Below are 9,384 nucleotides of genomic sequence, written 5' to 3' on the forward strand. Positions count from 1 at the left end.
TGTCCTCAACTTCCAATAATAAGACAAAATTTCACTGGGACTTTCATTGAAATTGCCTTAATCTTAGAAATTAATTTGAGAATGTTTTATTCATCCTTTTAAACAGTGTTTTCTAACAACATAATCTGTTTCTTCATTTATTTCAATCTTAAATTTTTGCAATTCAGATCCTATACATTCTAGATTATTTTATGCTTTTCTGCTGCTAGTATGAACATAATTCTTACACCTTTTAAATTACTAGTCAGTAATTGCTCATCTGTTAGAAAACTAACCATAACTCTGGATATTTTATTAACTCTTAACTTGGAGGGTTATTAACTCTTTAAATATATTCATTAAACATTTCCTAGTAATGAAACTTTCCAGGGGCTGGGGATTTAGCTCAGTGATTCCGCTGTCTGCCTCACAAGGGCAAGGACCCAAGTTCGATCCCTGGTACCAAAAAAATAAAAATAAATTTTAAAAAATAAAACTTTCCATAAGAAAGTCTTCCTCATTTCATTTAGTTATTGTGTCTTGGTCTTAAAACACTAACAACTGAGATTTTTCCTTGAGAAGTCTAAATCTCTTATTTAAGTTTTCTTTCTGCAACTAAAGGCATAGCTCAGTGGTAGAACATGTGCTTAGAATGCCCAAAGCCATGAAGTTCAATCCCCAGCATCCCCTCTCCCCCAAAAACACATTTTTTTTTTTTCTTACATGGATTTAGCAGATATCTAGGTGGGATTCTCATCCTAAAGTCTTTTTTCAATTTAAATTATTAAGACTTCTTCAATATTTATTACTAATTTATAACCAAATAACAAATGCATAAGTACATCTTCCTTATAAAAATTAAATATTATAAGTAAAATCAAAGTCCCTGTTTGTCTTTATTCCTTATCCAAAGGAATCAGTTTACTGTGTATCCCAGTGTATTTACTCTCAGAAAAAATGGAGCTGGACAAATTTAGTTTTATTTTCTGCTTTTTGATACATAAATCTTGCCAAACTATACACAATTTTGCCATTTGCTTTTGTTATTCAACTAGATAACACAGACAGCTATTCATTTGAGTACTTAATAGTGTCCATTAGAATTTCCTTTTTCTTGTCATTCAGTTCCACAATGTGAGTACTTAAGTTATTAGCCTTCTTCCATTAATGGATATTTAGGTTGTTTTTTAGTTTTAGTGACTATATACGTGATTACAGTATTTATTTATGTACCTACTGCTTAGGATTGATGGTAACTGATGAAACAGACGTTCTGATTTTTCATTAGATTCCTAACCTATTTTCATGGTCTTGAACTCTGAATTTTTATTCTCTTTTGTACTCTCACATGGTAAAGCAATGCTGAGTCCTGGAGTAGGACTTCCAGACTTGAACTGGTTAACTCACAGACCTGCGGTTGTTTTCTTTAATGGGCTGGGTGATTCCTGGAAACATGCAAGCAAGCTGCTGCTGTTTGTTTTCTACCCTGTGCCGTTTGACTTGGAGCATTTCTGAAGTCTCTCAGTTCCTGTACATCTAAATGAATGACTGTTTCTGGATACAGGTTGGTTGGTGGTTTTTAAAACCTGGACATAAGCCTCTGTTTTTGGAGGACTCAGTTCTATGTAGTTGGTTAAACCATACAAGGGAGCCTTATGTAAGACATCGTTCATGACACATCTCAAATGGGCCATGGGAGAGAAGCAATTTCACTGCAACTCACTAGTTATTACCAGAAAACTTGAGTCTAAGATGAAGTTAGTGAGAGAAACATCAGACCTATTCATTTTTCATAGTTTAAATTCTCCTGTCCAATAGCTCAGTAATACAATTTACCCTAAAATGCCCCTTGCCTCCCTGGGAGGACCCTTCCTTTGCTCATTTCTGTGTCCAGTGCTATGTGCATTGTTACATACCTACCACCTCAGACAAAGCATAGGGCAGCCTATACGCTTGGACTTATGAGACACAATGACGGAAGAGAAAGATTCTAAGGTATCTTTGTTTAATATAGAGTAAATTACAACCAAACAAAACCTTGTACTTTGACATCAGATAGTACTAGGTTCAAATACTAGGTTTATTTATTCTTAGTAAGCAAACAATCCTAAAACCCCAAGCCAGTTACTTATTCAAGAATCAGTTTTCAAATCTATAAAATGGTACTATGGTTTGAATGTGTCCCTCAAAGTTCATGTGTCTTACACTTTGTCCCCGGTGCAACAGTGATGCCAGGTATGATATTTAAGAAGTCACTGGGTCATGAGTTCTGTGCCCTCATGAAGTGATTAATGCCAGTGTCAAGACAGTGGGCTGGTTATCATGGGGTGGATTCCTGATAACAGATAAGTTCTTTCCCCTTCTTTTCTCCCCTACTCCATTGTGAACATGCTCTCTTGCCACTGAATGACACAACAGACTACCCCTGCCAGATGCGCCCTCTCTAACCTTGGACTTCCAGCCTCCAAAAGTGTAAATATTAATAAATCTAAAGTTGAGTGGTACATGCCAGTAATCCTAGCACTTTGGGAAGCTCCCAAGTTTGAGCAGCTTAGTGACTTCTGAGGCTCCATTTCAAAATTTAAAAAAAAGGCTGCAGGTGTAGCTCAGTGCAAAGGCCCTAGGTTCAATCCCTGATCTGAAAAAAAAAAAAAAATCCTCTGCTTTTTATAATTATCCAGTGTCAGGAATTATGTTATAGCAATATGAAATGGACTAAGAGAAATTTAGTACTAGGAAGTAGACTATTGTTATAAAAAATTCCTGAAAATGTGGACATATGTTTGGAACTGGACAACAGGCAGATGCTGGGAATAATTTGTAGGATCAGGCTAGAAAAGGCCTAGATTTCCATAAGAAGAGTATTAAGGGTAATTTTGGTGAGTGCTCAAAGAAAGAGAAGAATTTTTGGAAATGTCTGAAACTCTGTAGATATTACTTAGATGGTCATGATTATCAGAATGTTGGTAGGAGCCTGTAATCTCATAGCGCTCAGGAGCCGAGGAAGGAGAATCAGTGTGAATTCAAGGCCAATCTGGGCTACATAATGAGTTCAAATCCAGCCTGTGTACATATCAAGATCCTGTCTCAAAAAACCAAAACCAAAAAAAAAAAAAACAAAAAGGCCAGTGATTTAGCTCCATGGCACTATGCTTGCCTCATAAGCACAAAGTCCCTAGTTCAATCCCCCGTACCAAAAACAAACCCAAACAAACAAACAAAAAGCCAAAAAAAGAGCCGGGTGTGGTGGCTCATGCCTGTAATCCCAGCACTTGGGAGGCAGAGGCAGGAGGATCGCCATTAATTTGAGGCCAGCCTGAGCTACATAGTGAGTTCAGGGCCAGCCTGAACTATAAAGTGAGACCCTGTCTCAACCCCCTCCCCAAAAAGCCTCCCAAAATGTTGGTAAACAGATAGATGACAAAGGCAATTCTGAAGAGGTCTCAGGTACAAAAAAGGAACAAGGCACTGACAAAAGGAATAAAGGCCATGCTTATGTAGTTGCAAAGAATATGGCAGAGCTCTATCTGTGTCCTAGGACTCTAGGGAAGGTGGAATTTAAGAGCAATGGGCTAGGATACTAGACAGAAGAAACATCTAAGTGGCAAAACATTAGACAAATGGTACACCAACACATACTTCACATAGGCTGGCATGACTGTGTGATGATATCAGTGGCAGGTATAACCCTTACCATAAGAATTTGAGTCCCACCAGTGATATACTTGTCTCTGCATTGCTTTAGGAAAACTTCCCATGTGATTCTTCTAAGATTCTATAAGAACTTGAATTCTCAAGGAATGAGTCAGTTAGATTTTTCATACTTCAAGGACTAATGCAGAAAAATACATCAGAGATTTTAAAGTTTTTAATAACAAGCCTAGGAGGAAAGCCTTACTTGGTAACTTTTCGAAATATTCCACTCTTGTCTCTTCATTCATCTGACAAATATTTACTGAAAACCTATTACGTGTGGCTGTGCTATGTGGATATTATGAGCCATGAATTAGCAAAGTACATTTTGTAGGACAAATCCAGCCTCCTGCTATTTTTATAAATAAAGTTTTATCAGAACATGCCCATTTGTTAATGTTTTATGGTTGTGACAGAAGCCATCTGTGGCCTGAGTACCTTAACACATTTACTATCTTGCCCTTTATAGAAAAAGTTTGCTGATTCCTGTAAGAAGATATGTATATATATATATATATTCCTGTAAGAAGACAGGAAACCATATATATATGTTTTTTAAGGGAGGAGAGTATTAGACATATAAACAAAATTGAATGTCAAGGCAAGTTTATGTATGATTATTAGTCCAAGGTACTCGAGTAATCAAGAATCGATGATTGTGTGCTGGAATGTTTAAAAGAGTGAATACAAAATGTGAGGCTTAAATCTGCAGAGTGGAGAAGATCTGTATAGAGTGAGAAGAAAAAGACTGACAGGAACAGTAATGATGTATGGGACGGGGCGTGACATTCTCTAGATGGCCACCAAATCTCATCATAGCACTGCTGCTCCACACCAGTCCAGCCTGAACTCCTTTAACCTGGATAAGGAGGCCTTCGCTATCTAGCCTTGCTTCCCTCTTCAGCCTTTTCTCTTGCATTTGCTCTAACACACACATGCATACACATACACTGCATTTGATCTAACACACACTCATACACACACTGTATTCCATGTTCCTTGTGTTTTCAGTTACTCAAATCTATCATATTCTCATCCAGACTATTGACTACACTGTTTTCCTGTCTGTTACATATTTTCTTCAATTTGTTACCTAACTTCTCCTCAACCTATGTCACTTGATCATTCAGGTACTCGATTTGTCACTTTCTCTGAGTGACATTCTTTTACTTCTCCAAGGCTGCATTACACACGGTTCTGTGGGCTTCTGTCACAGCGAGTGTTTTGTCACATCTAATCCTCCTTTTGTTGTTGCCATGGTCAATCTCTTTGCCTACATCCTTGATGAAACAAGAAGCTTTTTGAATTCAGAAATGATGACCCAACTCTTATCACAGCACTGTCACACAAAGCCATCTAATACTTTCTTGACTGCGCGAATAGAGTAAAGTGCAAGAAAGGATGTGATGTCCTTTAATATAGTAATATGGCCAATTTGTCCAAGCAGAAATTTTATATTGGGGAGTTGTAGGATCAACAAATAAATTCATTCCATATTGTAGAAGCTTTTAAATACTGAAATTAAGAGATTCACCTTCATCCTGTGATCAGTGAAGAACTATGGAAAGGTTTAACTCCACCAAATGACATGACTAAAATGTTTAATTGGGAGTATTAATTTTTCAGTAGAGTAATTGATAGAGCATATGACTCAGCGATAGCATATAGGAGATTAGACTTCAGTTTCTTCTAACATCAGAGGAAAACCCCTGAGGATGAGTTGATAATTGTGGCTCTTAAGAACATTTAAGATTCTTCAAGCTTCTTACTGGTGAGAAATTAGTCTTATTCTTATTTCTATCCATCCTAGCTGATATATGTCTTACATTTTACTGAGTCCCATAATAGTCACTGAGTGGATGGATGAGGTAGACTGAAAAGGACGGGTGCGCAGGCTTTGGAAAGGAAGATTTGAAAAGACTTGACTTGTTTGGTGCCTCTGGAAAGGTGGAAAATGGTCCTGTTGCTAGGACTGGGGAGTCATGAGGAGGATCCAACTCAGAGTACACATTTTCAGCTTATCTTTTTCCTTGAAGCAGTGGATGAAAAGCAATTTGTTATCACAATACCCTTTTGCCCAAGAAACAATTCATATTGTCCCTCCTCTCCCTGACATATATAGTGGCCAGAAGAGAGTTTTGAGATGGGGGAATGAGTCACCAGTCGTAAAGCCAGGGGACTTTCCTAACAATGGAAGCCTAGCAGCCTCCAAGGCTGAAAACTCACTGCTCTGAAGAGCAAAACAAAGGGCATTGTGACACTCTGGGCCCCTTACTTGTGCTTCAACTCCTCACCTAGTTGAAGGAGATGAAATTCTAATCACCTGTCCTTTAGGTAAATGGAAATAGTAAAAGAAAATAAAAACCATGCTGTTCCTAATAGAATCCTTAGTTTCACTGTTTTTGAGAAAAAAGCATCTTGAGTAAAGAAGTGAAATGTGTTGAAGATGGTTAAATTCCTCTAAAAAGAAGGGGTTCAAATAAAGCCTAGTGAGCTATGTAATCCAAGTTAGAGTTAAGTAAATGGCAATTACCCTCTATACAGCTTTAATCTGAGATTTTTTCCTTCTTTTTTTAAGCATAAAAAAATTGACTATCGCATGTATTTGGCCTAGGGTCTGTGGAGGTTGTGTGGCTTTTGTGAACCACATGCTGCCCACTCAGACTGCCTGCAGGAACTGCGAAAAAGTCTTTCCCAAAGCAAGTCATGGTGATACACACCTGTAATCCCAACACTCTAGGAGGCTAAGGCAGCAGGATTGTAAATTTGAGACAGCCTGGGCACATTAGCTACTTTGTGAGAGCCTGCCTCAAAATAAAAAAATAAAAAGGGTTGGGGAAGTAGTTAAGTGTGAAAGCCCTGGGTTCAAAAGCCCCCATACAAAAAAATAGAAGAAGAAGGAGGAGAAGAAGAAGGGAGAGGGAGGAGGAGGAAGAGAAGGAGTAAAAGAAAGGAGGAGGAGGAGGAAGAGGAGGAAGAAGGCCTTTCAAACGAACTTGCCAGGCCACTCTCCTATCCACAGACTTACGGCTGTGATTGTTCATTCAGTATGCATAGAGGTTAACTTCTTGGTTTTTTTGTTTTCTTTATGTTTTATGGATGTCTCACTATATGTAGCCCAGGCTAACCTTAAACTTGTGGTGTTTTTTTCTGCCTCAGCTTCTTGAGTGTTGGGATTACAGGCATGCATCACCATGCCCAATAGGCTTACTTCTTGCACAGCATGGTGCTGTCTTCAGGAGGTAGGAGGGAAAGATAAACGCTACTATAGATCAAATATTCCCAAATTCTATTCTGACCCACAAAGTGTATTACCTGAGAAGGCAAAGAGCATAACATTTTAACCAAACATATGAGGTGCCTCCAAAATATTACACTATCATTTTTCCATGTGTTGGAAAATCAAGAAATGATTCAAGTTTGTGGGGCAGTAGCAAAGCCATTATGGAGGAGAGAGCTGAGCTGTATTCTTCTTGTTATTATGCAAACCTGGAATAAGTCTTAGCTAAAAAGATTCTCATTGAGTCACCAGGAGATAAAAGCAATTAAGAAATAGATTTCCAGGCTTGTACAACCAACACTTGGTGTGTAGACTTCCTCTGAATGGCCAATTCTGATATTGCACTGTGGCTTCAGCTTACCAATGTAACCTCTACTGTTTTGTTTGTTTGTTTTTTGTTTTTGAGACAGGGTCTCACCATGTAGTCCAGGCTGGCCTTAAACTCACTAGATAGCCCAGGCTGGCCTCAAACTCACAGCAATCCTCCTGCCTCAGCCTCCCAAATTCTGGGAATACAGGCGTGCACCACCATGACCAGCTTTCCTTTACTGGTCTAAGACTTTAAACTTACTGAACTATGTTAGAACTGGTGTGGGTTTTTTATTTTTATTGTGAATGATTAATTAAGTATCTGGATAACTAGCCAGCAAATGCAAGCCAGTGCATCTTAGAATTCTGGACTTTCAAGATGCTTCAACAAAAATCCAGTAGAAAACTGAACATGCTGGACCTGATGGGTAGCCTCAGTGCTGAGACTCTAAAATCAGATAGGGAGTTCAAAGGCTGCCACTTCTCTCCTGTGCAGGGCCCGTCAGGGAGGAAGCACACTGAGGCGGAATGTGGGGAATGCTCCTAGCCCCTCCTCACACAGGGGAAAGACACATTCAGGTAAAAAACTGCAAGGTTGCTTATCTCCTACTCTAATCTAGAAGTCATGAGAAATTAAAACTCTGGTGCAAGCTTGCTGACATCATGGTTGCTGTAGGTGCAAGGGAGAGCAATTAAGACCTGCCACTTGAAACGTAGGACAGCTGTCTAAAAGTAGGAAGAAAAGGCTTCCAGTATGCATCTACGCCTTGTGGTCTGAAGCAGGAAGAGTGATTGGAGTGGTTTTAGATGCAAAAATACTTCCTCAAGGACAGGCACCACCAGGCATTTTGCTCACATATGAACTCCTTCTGATTTCTTAGTCTTCTCAGCCTGTGCAATCTCCTTATCTTGAGCAGGTTGCTTCTAAATTATACAGTAAGACAATACTAAAGAGGTGCCACTTCCATTACTACCTTACAAAAGTTGGTAGCTTCCCTGCTAGAAACCTTCTTGGCCTGAGTGCTTCAATGAAGCAGGCTGTGATGTTGGAAAAGCTCGCATGGCAAGGAGCTGAGGGTGTCCTCCAGAGGAGCTGAGGTTCAACAATCCACAAGGAATTCTGCAATCCACCAGAGGAGTTTGGGAGTGGACTCTTCCCCAGTTGGCCTCTGATGAGATCCCAGCACCAATCCCAGCCACATAACAGACACCAAGGCAAAGGACTCTAAACAAGGCCATGCCCAGATATTTGGCCCTCACACATTAAGAGATAACCAATGTGTATAGTTTTAAGTCTGTCAGGTTTGACCTGGTTGTGAACTGGTTAACGAATATGCTCTTTAATCTCAGCTACAGCTGACAAAAAAACACAACAATACAGGCAGACGATGCAGGTACTGTCTCCGCCCGACAAAAGACATGCCATCTTGGAGCAGAGAGAACACAGAACACAGGACGGGGTGTTCCCAACAAAGAGATAACAATTACAAAGTATAGCATCTTTCCAATGTCAAGTGACCTGAAAATATCCATACATCTGCTTGATCACTGCATGGACCTCGACCACAAATATTTGTTCTGACCCTTATATGTGCCAGCCCTCTCTTCCAATGCCCTATATAGCTTCCTGCCTTTTCTTTGTTCAGTGCTGATCATCTCTTGCTTTCTGTGAGCCCACTGCTACCCAGGTGAATAAAGCCTGTACCTCTTTGCTCTCACTAACCTGCATGGGTGGTCTCATTACTTGCTGTTTGTTACAAAGTCCCTAAATTTTGGGGTTAATTTGTTACACAGCAATAAATAACACAATAAACAAATGAATATGTCCACAAATGGATGAAAGAAACTGAAGGCCTCACCAAAAGAAGGGGGACTTGAGACTGGAGAAAGCAAGCAAAGGTTTTAGGACAAATACAATCGTTAATCCTTTGTGTCTGAAGATGTTTCTCCCAGCTACAGAATCTAGAAGTATGGTTGAGAGGAAAACTCCTCTCAGAGTTTTAGGAATCAACTTTATCAGGTCACTGGACATTTTATATTTCTGGGCACAATTATATTTCATGAGAATTTGTTTTTGTAGATGAATATCAAAGGTATATCCTTTTTTTTTTTTTTTTTTTTGT

At 39.2% G+C, this 9,384-nt stretch overlaps 1 long non-coding RNA gene across 1 annotated transcript; it reads left to right on the forward strand.

The window, feature by feature from the left end:
* The first annotated feature begins 1,585 nt into the window (after nucleotides 1-1,585).
* Nucleotides 1,586-8,930, forward strand: LOC104866861. Its single transcript, XR_781588.1, has 3 exons — nucleotides 1,586-1,974; nucleotides 7,758-7,840; nucleotides 8,612-8,930. It is a non-coding gene; the product is annotated as an uncharacterized LOC104866861 (long non-coding RNA).
* The last annotated feature ends 454 nt before the right edge of the window (nucleotides 8,931-9,384 follow it).

This window comes from Fukomys damarensis, unplaced genomic scaffold (assembly GCF_012274545.1).
Source record: "Fukomys damarensis isolate Sample0158 unplaced genomic scaffold, DMR_v1.0_HiC HiC_scaffold_14, whole genome shotgun sequence".
NCBI classification, from domain to species: Eukaryota; Metazoa; Chordata; class Mammalia; order Rodentia; family Bathyergidae; genus Fukomys; species Fukomys damarensis.